At 37.8% G+C, this 12675-nt stretch overlaps 1 protein-coding gene across 4 annotated transcripts in view; it reads left to right on the forward strand.

The window, feature by feature from the left end:
- The window catches only part of LOC140125944 (adenosine deaminase 2-like), a 79296-nt gene that overhangs the window by 44398 nt on the left and 22223 nt on the right, over positions 1-12675 (forward strand). For 2 of the 4 annotated variants that reach the window (XM_072144901.1, XM_072144898.1), the window contains exon 1: positions 6630-6726. The exons of 1 other annotated variant lie outside the window; for it this stretch is intronic. The gene's annotated coding sequence lies outside the window, so the exon portion shown is untranslated. Of the gene's footprint in view, positions 1-6629; positions 6749-12675 lie in introns of those variants that run through there. One more of the 4 variants, XM_072144899.1, reaches the window with a different exon arrangement.

Here is a 12675-nt window from a genome sequence, read left to right on the forward strand (position 1 = left end):
TGTGGCAGTGTACACATGTACATCCAGTGACCATCCTAGTAACACACATGTGGCAGTGTACACCTGTACATCCAGTGACCATCCTAGTAACACACATGTGGCAGTGTACACCTGTACATCCAGTGACCATCCCAGTAACACACATGTGGCAGTGTACACATGTACATCCAGTGACCATCCTAGTAACACACACGTGGCAGTGTACACATGTACATCCAGTGACCATCCTAGTAACACACATGTGGCAGTGTACACCTGTACATCTAGTGACCATCCTAGTAACACACATGTGGCAGTGTACACCTGTACATCCAGTGACCATCCTAGTAACACACATGTGGCAGTGTACACATGTACATCCAGTGACCATCCTAGTAACACACATGTGGCAGTGTACACATGTACATCCAGTGACCATCCTAGTAACACACATGTGGCAGTGTACACATGTACATCCAGTGACCATCCTAGTAACACACATGTGGCAGTGTACACCTGTACATCCAGTGACCATCCTAGTAACACACACGTGGCAGTGTACACCTGTACATCCAGTGACCATCCTAGTAACACACACGTGGCAGTGTACACATGTACATCCAGTGACCATCCTAGTAACACACATGTGGCAGTGTACACATGTACATCCAGTGACCATCCTAGTAACACACACGTGGCAGTGTACACATGTACATCCAGTGACCATCCTAGTAACACACACGTGGCAGTGTACACATGTACATCCAGTGACCATCCTAGTAACACACATGTGGCAGTGTACACCTGTACATCCAGTGACCATCCTAGTAAAACACACGTGGCAGTGTACCCATGTGCATCCAGTGACTTTCTTTTCTTCTCTGGCTGCCCCGGTCCCTCATGACAACTTCTCCCGGCGATTGCAAACCTCAAAAGAAACACGGACTGGGCAAAATTAAACCAAAAGTAATATGAAAGGGACGTTCCAAGGTCAGAGCTTCAAAGTTTCAGGTTTCTCCTGGCGAACCTATGGCACGGGTGCCAGAGGTGGCACTCAGAGCCCTTTCTGTGGGCACTCAGGCCATCACCAGAGATGACTCCAGGTATCTTCCTGCAGTCCCAGACGGCCCAGGACTTGCTGTGCACAGAGCTATTATAAAGTGACAGTGCTACCTGGGACTACTGGAGGAGTGGGAAGGTGTGGACAGATCTGGATTATCATGGTATCTCCTGCTCCGGCCCTGACAATTCTTCCCGTTTATGGGACCCTGGAGGGAAGCTACAATGATCATCCAAATTTCTTCTATTTTCTGCTTAATTAGAGTCCTCAGGGGCTGATATGAATGAAAGTGACAGAGCAGGGAGTATAAATCACATATTACATTACTGTGTTGGCACTTGGCGATAAATAAGTGGGTCTTGGTTGTAGTTTGGGCACCCGGTCTCTAAAATGTTCGCCATTACTGTCCTAAGGGAACAGGTACAATCCTAGGAAAGAGGTCCAACTCGCTATAAGTGAATGGGTCACTAATGGGGGTCCATGTCTGCCGGATTGGTGGAGGAGTTTTTCATTTCCTGCTATTACTCCTGTTATTACCCTAGTAAGAGCCGCAGCTGGGATCGCCCGGTTGCACAGTTTCACCAGTACCAGTCTTGCCTATAATGTGTGGCTTGGGTAGAGTGACCTCTAGTGAATTCCCGGGCAGCTGCAGACACCCGGAGGTCTCCTTATTGTTACCAGCTCTGGGTGATGCCAGCTGCAAGGAGTCAGGGGGGAGGCAGCTGCTGGAACTGTTACTTTGTGACAGTGACCTACTTTACTCAGGAAACAATGTAGCAGAGCTGTAACAGTCACATTAACCCTTCCACGGCACTAACCGCTGATGGTAATGTTACAATGTATCAGGATGTAAAGGTGACAAGCGTCAAGTTTTGCAACTTCTTGATTGCCGATGTGCTGTATAAATTTTACAACATTTTTTTTAGTTTTAGTTCACCCAAAACATTTTAAGACTCTAAGATTCTATGTTTTATTTAGGGAGCTGCAACCAATATACAGTAATTAGGTACGGTATAAGAAATGAATTGTTATATCAAGTTCTCTTGTCATTAGGTTTTGACTTTTATAATGCTACTGCCCCCTTGTGGTTACACTCTTCAGGAGTAAAAGACGAAAAGTGAGGAGCTGCAAGGAAAAATACATAATATACATTGGGGCAGTATTATAGTAGTTATATTCTTGTACATAGCGGCAGTATTATAGTAGTTATATTCTTGTACATAGAGGGCAGTATTATAGTAGTTATATTCCTGTACATAGGGGGCAGTATTATAGTAGTTATATTCCTGTACATAGGGGGCAGTATTATAGTAGTTATATCCCTGTACATAGGGGGCAGTATTATAGTAGTTATATTCCTGTACATAGGGGGCAGTATTATAGTAGTTATATTCCTGTACATAGGGGGCAGTATTATAGTAGTTATATTCCTGTACATAGGGGGCAGTATTATAGTAGTTATATTCCTGTACATACCATAGGGGGGCAGTATTATAGTAGTTATATTCTTGTACATAGGGGGCAGTATCATAGTAGTTATATTCTTGTACATAGGGGGCAGTATTATAGTAGTTATATTCCTGTACATAGGGAGCAGTATTATAGTAGTTATATTCCTGTACATAGGGGGCAGTATTATAGTAGTTATATTCCTGTACATAGGGGGCAGTATTATAGTAGTTATATTCTTGTACATAGGGGGCAGTATTATAGTAGTAGTTATATTCTTGTACATAGGGGGCAATATTATAGTAGTTATATTCCTGTACATAGGGGGCAGTATTATAGTAGTTATATTCCTGTACATAGGGGGCAGTATTATAGTAGTTATATTCCTGTACATAGGGGGCAGTATTATAGTAGTTATATTCTTGTACATAGGGGGCAGTATTATAGTAGTTATATTCTTGTACATAGGGGGCAGTATTATAGTAGTTATATTCTTGTACATAGAGGGCAGTATTATAGTAGTTATATTCTTGTACATAGGGGGCAGTATTATAGTAGTTATATTCTTGTACATAGAGGGCAGTATTATAGTAGTTATATTCCTGTACATAGAGGGCAGTATTATAGTAGTTATATTCTTGTACATAGGGGGCAGTATTATAGTAGTTATATTCCTGTACATAGGGGGCAGTATTATAGTAGTTATATTCTTGTACATAGGGGGCAGTATTATAGTAGTTATATTCCTGTACATAGGGGGCAGTATTATAGTAGTTATATTCCTGTACATAGGGGGCAGTATTATAGTAGTTATATTCCTGTACATAGGGGGCAGTATTATAGTAGTTATATTCTTGTACATAGGGGGCAGTATTATAGTAGTTATATTTCTGTACATAGGGGGCAGTATTATAGTAGTTATATTCTTGTACATAGGAGGCAGTATTATAGTAGTTATATCCCTGTACATAGGGGGCAGTATTATAGTAGTTATATTCCTGTACATAGGGGGAAGTATTATAGTAGTTATATTCCTGTACATAGGGGGCAGTATTATAGTAGATATATTCTTGTACATAGGGGGCAGTATTATAGTAGTTATATTCCTGTACATAGGGGGCAGTATTATAGTAGTTATATTCCTGTACATAGGGGGCAGTATTATAGTAGTTATATTCCTGTACATAGGAGGCAGTATTATAGTAGTTATATTCCTGTACATAGGGGGCAGTATTATAGTAGTTATATTCTTGTACATAGGGGGCAGTATTATAGTAGTTATATTCCTGTACATAGGGGGCAGTATTATAGTAGTTATATTCCTGTACATAGGGGGCAGTATTATAGTAGTTATATTCCTGTACATAGGGGGCAGTATTATAGTAGTTATATTCTTGTACATAGGGGGCAGTATTATAGTAGTTATATTTCTGTACATAGGGGGAAGTATTATAGTAGTTATATTCTTGTACATAGGGGGCAGTATTATAGTAGTTATATTCTTGTACATAGGGGGCAGTATTATAGTAGTTATATTCCTGTACATAGGGGGCAGTATTATAGTAGTTATATTCTTGTACATAGGGGGCAGTATTATAGTAGTTATATTCTTGTACATAGAGGGCAGTATTATAGTAGTTATATTCTTGTACATAGGGGGCAGTATTATAGTAGTTATATTCTTGTACATAGAGGGCAGTATTATAGTAGTTATATTCCTGTACATAGAGGGCAGTATTATAGTAGTTATATTCTTGTACATAGGGGGCAGTATTATAGTAGTTATATTCTTGTACATAGGGGGCAGTATTATAGTAGTTATATTTCTGTACATAGGGGGGCAGTATTATAGTAGTTATATTCCTGTACATAGGGGGCAGTATTATAGTAGTTATATTCCTGTACATAGGGGGCAGTATTATAGTAGTTATATTCCTGTACATAGGAGGCAGTATTATAGTAGTTATATTCCTGTACATAGGGGGCAGTATTATAGTAGTTATATTCTTGTACATAGGGGGCAGTATTATAGTAGTTATATTCCTGTACATAGGGGGCAGTATTATAGTAGTTATATTCCTGTACATAGGGGGCAGTATTATAGTAGTTATATTCCTGTACATAGGGGGCAGTATTATAGTAGTTATATTCTTGTACATAGGGGGCAGTATTATAGTAGTTATATTTCTGTACATAGGGGGAAGTATTATAGAAGTTATATTCTTGTACATAGGGGGCAGTATTATAGTAGTTATATTCTTGTACATAGGGGGCAGTATTATAGTAGTTATATTCCTGTACATAGGGGGCAGTATTATAGTAGTTATATTCTTGTACATAGGGGGCAGTATTATAGTAGTTATATTCTTGTACATAGGGGGCAGTAGTATAGTAGTTATATTCCTGTACATAGGGGGCAGTATTATAGTAGTTATATTCTTGTACATAGGGGGCAGTATTATAGTAGTTATATTCCTGTACATAGGGGGCAGTATTATAGTAGTTATATTCTTGTACATAGGGGGCAGTATTATAGTAGTTATATTTCTGTACATAGGGGGCAGTATTATAGTAGTTATATTCTTGTACATAGGAGGCAGTATTATAGAACTTATATTCTTGTACATAGGGGGCAGTATTATAGTAGTTATATTCCTGTACATAGGGGGCAGTATTATAGTAGTTATATTCTTGTACATAGGGGGCAGTATTATAGTAGTTATATTCTTGTACATAGAGGGCAGTATTATAGTAGTTATATTCTTGTACATAGGGGGCAGTATTATAGTAGTTATATTCTTGTACATAGAGGGCAGTATTATAGTAGTTATATTCCTGTACATAGAGGGCAGTATTATAGTAGTTATATTCTTGTACATAGGGGGCAGTATTATAGTAGTTATATTCTTGTACATAGGGGGCAGTATTATAGTAGTTATATTCCTGTACATAGGGGGCAGTATTATAGTAGTTATATTCCTGTACATAGGGGGCAGTATTATAGTAGTTATATTCTTGTACATAGGGGGCAGTATTATAGTAGTTATATTTCTGTACATAGGGGGCAGTATTATAGTAGTTATATTCTTGTACATAGGAGGCAGTATTATAGAACTTATATTCTTGTACATAGGGGGCAGTATTATAGTAGTTATATTCCTGTACATAGGGGGCAGTATTATAGTAGTTATATTCTTGTACATAGGGGGCAGTATTATAGTAGTTATATTCTTGTACATAGAGGGCAGTATTATAGTAGTTATATTCTTGTACATAGGGGGCAGTATTATAGTAGTTATATTCTTGTACATAGAGGGCAGTATTATAGTAGTTATATTCCTGTACATAGAGGGCAGTATTATAGTAGTTATATTCTTGTACATAGGGGGCAGTATTATAGTAGTTATATTCTTGTACATAGGGGGCAGTATTATAGTAGTTATATTCCTGTACATAGGGGCAGTATTATAGTAGTTATATTCTTGTACATAGGGGACAGTATTATAGTAGTTATATTCTTGTACATAGGGGGCAGTATTATAGTAGTTATATCCCTGTACATAGGGGGCAGTATTATAGCAGTTATATTCTTGTACATAGGGGGCAGTATTATAGTAGTTATATTCTTGTACATAGAGGGCAGTATTATAGTAGTTATATTCCTGTACATAGGGGGCAGTATTATAGTAGTTATATTCTTGTACATAGAGGGCAGTATTATAGTATTTTATGCATTTTGCAACTTAAAAAAAAAACCATAAGAACATTTATTAAAGTGCCAAAGCCACTCTAATGAATTAGTGTAGCTCCAAAAACAGACATAGAACTGTCCCAAGGAGCCGCCTAATGATCTCCCCATCATGTCTTAAGTACAGAACTAGTATTTACAAAAACTCACCATGAAATATGCTCAGTTAATCTGTAAAGCGCTGCAGAATATGATGATGATATGCAAATAAGTATTTATTATTAGTATTATATATTTCCATGATTTCTTAACTCTACTTCTGATCTCTATGGCTAACACAGGCTACACTCACCTGCCGGCTCTGCACCCGTATTTAACCCTGTGGTGTAGGGCCGCCTGTGGGTGGGGCCTCGCTGTCAGCCATTGGGAGGCTGAGTAGAGACTGTGACGCTAGGAATGGGGGGAGGGCAGCAGATGGCTGTTGTTGTGATTGAGCTTAGGGTCTGGGACAGTACAGAAGAGGAAGAATCAGATACAAAACATCTGACAGGTCTGTGACTACATCCATCTAGGTGATAGTCTCTCGTTATTATGAAGACATAGACATACTACTTCTCCTCTATATATACAGTGCACAGTACTACTTCTGTATATATGGGCAGTGCACAGTACTACTTCTCCTGTATATATGGGCAGTGCACAGTACTACTTCTGTATATATGGGCAGTGCACAGTACTACTTCTCCTGTATATATGGGCAGTGCACCGTACTACTTCTCCTGTATATATATAGTGCACAGTACTACTTCTCCTGTATATATGTACAGTGCACAGTACTACTTCTCCTGTATATATACAGTGCACAGTACTACTTCTCCTGTATATATACAGTGCACAGTACTACTTCTCCTGTATATATACAGTGCACAGTACTACTTCTCCTGTATATATGGGCAGTGCACCGTACTACTTCTCCTGTATATATGGGCAGTGCACAGTACTACTTCTCCTGTATATATATACAGTGCACTGTACTACTTCTCCTGTATATATATACAGTGCACCGTACTACTTCTCCTGTATATATGTACAGTGCACAGTACTACTTCTCCTGTATATATATACAGTGCACTGTACTACTTCTCCTGTATATATATACAGTGCACCGTACTACTTCTCCTGTATATATGTACAGTGCACAGTACTACTTCTCCTGTATATATACAGTGCACAGTACTACTTCTCCTGTATATATACAGTGCACAGTACTACTTCTGTATATATGGGCAGTGCACAGTACTACTTCTCCTGTATATATGGGCAGTGCACCGTACTACTTCTCCTGTATATATGTACAGTGCACAGTACTACTTCTCCTGTATATATATACAGTGCACAGTACTACTTCTCCTGTATATATACAGTGCACAGTACTACTTCTCCTGTATATATACAGTGCACAGTACTACTTCTCCTGTATATATACAGTGCACAGTACTACTTCTCCTGTATATATACAGTGCACAGTACTACTTCTCCTGTATATATATACCATGCACAGTACTACTTCTCCTGTATATATACAGTGCACAGTACTACTTCTCCTGTATATATACAGTGCACAGTACTACTTCTCCTGTATATATACAGTGCACAGTACTACTTCTCCTGTATATATATACAGTGCACAGTACTACTTTTCCTGTACATATGGACAGTGCACAGTACTACTTCTCCTGTATATATATATACAGTGCACAGTACTACTTCTCCTGTATATATACAGTGCACAGTACTACTTCTCCTGTATATATATGGGCAGTGCACAGTACTACTTCTCCTGTATATATATACAGTGCACGGTACTACTTCTCCTGTATATATATACAGTGCACAGTACTACTTCTCCTGTATATATATACAGTGCACAGTACTACTTCTCCTGTATATATATACAGTGCACAGTACTACTTCTCCTGTATATATATACAGTGCACAGTACTACTTCTCCTGTATATATGGGCAGTGCACAGTACTACTTCTCCTGTATATATACAGTGCACAGTACTACTTCTCCTGTGTATATATACAGTGCAAAGTACTACTTCTCCTGTATATATATATACACTGCACAGTACTACTTCTCCTGTATATATACAGTGCACAGTACTACTTCTCCTGTATAGATATATATATATATATATACAGTGCACAGTACTACTTCTCCTGTATATATACAGTGCACAGTACTACTTCTCCTGTATATATGGGCAGTGCACAGTACTACTTCTCCTGTATATATACAGTGCACAGTACTACTTCTCCTGTATATATATACAGTGCACAGTACTACTTCTCCTGTATATATACAGTGCACAGTACTACTTCTCCTGTATATATACAGTGCACAGTACTACTTCTCCTGTATATATGGACAGTGCACAGTACTACTTCTCCTGTATATATACAGTGCACAGTACTACTTCTCCTGTATATATATACAGTGCACAGTACTACTTCTCCTGTATATATACAGTGCACAGTACTACTTCTCCTGTATATATGGACAGTGCACAGTACTACTTCTCCTGTATATATGGGCAGTGCACAGTACTACTTCTCCTGTATATATATATATACAGTGCACAGTACTACGTCTCCTGTATATATACAGTGCACAGTACTACTTCTCCTGTATATATACAGTGCACAGTACTACTTCTCCTGTATATATACAGTGCACAGTACTACTTCTCCTGTATATATACAGTGCACAGTACTACTTCTCCTGTATATATATATATATATATATATATATATATATATATATATACAGTGCACAGTACTACGTCTCCTGTATATATACAGTGCACAGTACTACTTCTCCTGTATATACAGTGCACAGTACTACTTCTCCTGTATATACAGTGCACAGTACTACTTCTCCTGTATATATGGACAGTGCACAGTACTACTTCTCCTGTATATATACAGTGCACAGTACTACTTCTCCTGTATATGTAGAGTGCACAGTACTACTTCTCCTGTATATATGGACAGTGCACAGTACTACTTCTCCTGTATATATACAGTGCACAGTACTACTTCTCCTGTATATATATATACAGTGCACAGTACTACTTCTCCTGTATATATATACAGTGCACAGTACTACTTCTCCTGTATATATATACAGTGCACAGTACTACTTCTCCGGTATATATATACAGTGCACAGTACTACTTCTCCTGTATATATATATACAGTGCACAGTACTACTTCTCCTGTATATACAGTGCACAGTACTACTTCTCCTGTATATATATACAGTGCACAGTACTACTTCTCCTGTATATATACAGTGCACAGTACTACTTCTCCTGTATATATACAGTGCACAGTACTACTTCTCCTGTATATATACACTGCACAGTACTACTTCTCCTGTATATATATACAGTGCACAGTACTACTTCTCCTGTATATATATACAGTGCACAGTACTACTTCTCCTGTATATATACAGTACACAGTACTACTTCTCCTGTATATATATACAGTGCACAGTACTACTTCTCCTGTATATACAGTGCACAGTACTACTTCTCCTGTATATATATACAGTGCACAGTACTACTTCTCCTGTATATATACAGTGCACAGTACTACTTCTCCTGTATATATATATATATATACAGTGCACAGTACTACTTCTCCTGTATATATGGGCAGTGTACAGTACTACTTCTCCTGTATATATACAGTGCACAGTACTACTTCTCCTGTATATCTATACAGTGCACAGTACTACTTCTCCTGTACATATATACAGTGCACAGTACTACTTCTCCTGTATATGTAGAGTGCACAGTACAACTTCTCCTGTATATATATACAGTGCACAGTACTACTTCTCCTGTATATATATACAGTGCACAGTACTACTTCTCCTGTATATATATACAGTGCACAGTACTACTTCTCCTGTATATATACAGTGCACAGTACTACTTCTCCTGTATATATATACAGTGCACAGTTCTACTTCTCCTGTATATATATACAGTGCACAGTACTACTTCTCCTGTATATATATATACAGTGCACAGTACTACTTCTCCTGTATATATATACAGTGCACAGTACTACTTCTCCTGTATATATACAGTGCACAGTACTACTTCTCCTGTGTATATATACAGTGCACAGTACTACTTCTCCTGTATATATATACAGTGCACAGTACTACTTCTCCTGTATATATATACGGTGCACAGTACTACTTCTCCTGTATATATATACAGTGCACAGTACTACGTCTCCTGTATATATACAGTGCACAGTACTACTTCTCCTGTATATATACAGTGCACAGTACTACTTCTCCTGTATATATACAGTGCACAGTACTACTTCTCCTGTATATATACAGTGCACAGTACTACTTCTCCTGTATATATATATATATATATATATATATATATATATATATACAGTGCACAGTACTACGTCTCCTGTATATATACAGTGCACAGTACTACTTCTCCTGTATATACAGTGCACAGTACTACTTCTCCTGTATATACAGTGCACAGTACTACTTCTCCTGTATATATGGACAGTGCACAGTACTACTTCTCCTGTATATATACAGTGCACAGTACTACTTCTCCTGTATATGTAGAGTGCACAGTACTACTTCTCCTGTATATATGGACAGTGCACAGTACTACTTCTCCTGTATATATACAGTGCACAGTACTACTTCTCCTGTATATATATACAGTGCACAGTACTACTTCTCCTGTATATATATACAGTGCACAGTACTACTTCTCCTGTATATATATACAGTGCACAGTACTACTTCTCCGGTATATATATACAGTGCACAGTACTACTTCTCCTGTATATATATATACAGTGCACAGTACTACTTCTCCTGTATATACAGTGCACAGTACTACTTCTCCTGTATATATATACAGTGCACAGTACTACTTCTCCTGTATATATACAGTGCACAGTACTACTTCTCCTGTATATATACAGTGCACAGTACTACTTCTCCTGTATATATACACTGCACAGTACTACTTCTCCTGTATATATATACAGTGCACAGTACTACTTCTCCTGTATATATATACAGTGCACAGTACTACTTCTCCTGTATATATACAGTACACAGTACTACTTCTCCTGTATATATATACAGTGCACAGTACTACTTCTCCTGTATATACAGTGCACAGTACTACTTCTCCTGTATATATATACAGTGCACAGTACTACTTCTCCTGTATATATACAGTGCACAGTACTACTTCTCCTGTATATATATATATATATACAGTGCACAGTACTACTTCTCCTGTATATATGGGCAGTGTACAGTACTACTTCTCCTGTATATATACAGTGCACAGTACTACTTCTCCTGTATATCTATACAGTGCACAGTACTACTTCTCCTGTACATATATACAGTGCACAGTACTACTTCTCCTGTATATGTAGAGTGCACAGTACAACTTCTCCTGTATATATATACAGTGCACAGTACTACTTCTCCTGTATATATATACAGTGCACAGTACTACTTCTCCTGTATATATATACAGTGCACAGTACTACTTCTCCTGTATATATACAGTGCACAGTACTACTTCTCCTGTATATATATACAGTGCACAGTTCTACTTCTCCTGTATATATATACAGTGCACAGTACTACTTCTCCTGTATATATATATACAGTGCACAGTACTACTTCTCCTGTATATATATACAGTGCACAGTACTACTTCTCCTGTATATATACAGTGCACAGTACTACTTCTCCTGTATATATATACAGTGCACAGTACTACTTCTCCTGTATATATATACAGTGCACAGTACTACTTCTCCTGTATATATATACAGTGCACAGTACTACTTCTCCTGTATATATATACAGTGCACAGTACTACTTCTCCTGTATATATATACGGTGCACAGTACTACTTCTCCTGTATATATATACAGTGCACAGTACTACTTCTCCTGTATATATACAGTGCACAGTACTACTTCTCCTGTAAATATATATATATATATATATATATATATATATATATACAGTGCACAGTACTACTTCTCCTGTATATATACAGTGCACAGTACTACTTCTCCTGTATATATATACAGTGCACAGTACTACTTCTCCTGTACATATATACAGTGCACAGTACTACTTCTCCTGTATATGTAGAGTGCACAGTACTTCTTCTCCTGTATATATACAGTGCACAGTACAACTTCTCCTGTATATATATACAGTGCACAGTACTACTTCTCCTGTATATATATACAGTGCACAGTACCACTTCTCCTGTATATGTAGAGTGCACAGTACTACTTCTCCTGTATATATACAGTGCACAGTACAACTTCTCCTGTATATATATACAGTGCACAGTCCTACTTCTTCTTTATATATACAGTGCACAGTACT

This window comes from Engystomops pustulosus, chromosome 4 (assembly GCF_040894005.1).
Source record: "Engystomops pustulosus chromosome 4, aEngPut4.maternal, whole genome shotgun sequence".
Taxonomy (NCBI): Eukaryota; Metazoa; Chordata; class Amphibia; order Anura; family Leptodactylidae; genus Engystomops; species Engystomops pustulosus.